Raw genomic sequence first — 222 nt, 5'->3', positions numbered from 1 at the left:
AGTAGTAGTAGTACTAATATTATTACAGAGAGAGGGGAATACAGAGACGAATAAAGAAAGTAGATAGAAAGGAGAGGAGAAATTCACACGGAAAAGCAAACGAGACAGATGTTAAATTGGCGTCGCGCCGACATTACGCAACCGAGCGAGAGCCTACTAAATTTCACTCGCTCTAGCCTCTAGGTTCATGTGTCTCGGTGTTTGCTTTATTTCAGTTTTGTA

At 41.4% G+C, this 222-nt stretch overlaps 1 protein-coding gene across 1 annotated transcript in view; it reads left to right on the top strand.

Annotated features, from left to right (window-relative positions):
* LOC119587943 (espin-like) overlaps positions 1–222 on the top strand; it is a gene marked incomplete in the record, with an annotated part of 133296 nt that overhangs the window by 568 nt on the left and 132506 nt on the right.

Source organism: Penaeus monodon, chromosome 23 (assembly GCF_015228065.2).
Source record: "Penaeus monodon isolate SGIC_2016 chromosome 23, NSTDA_Pmon_1, whole genome shotgun sequence".
Classification (NCBI taxonomy): domain Eukaryota; kingdom Metazoa; phylum Arthropoda; class Malacostraca; order Decapoda; family Penaeidae; genus Penaeus; species Penaeus monodon.
This window is presented reverse-complemented; position numbering and strand designations above follow the sequence as displayed.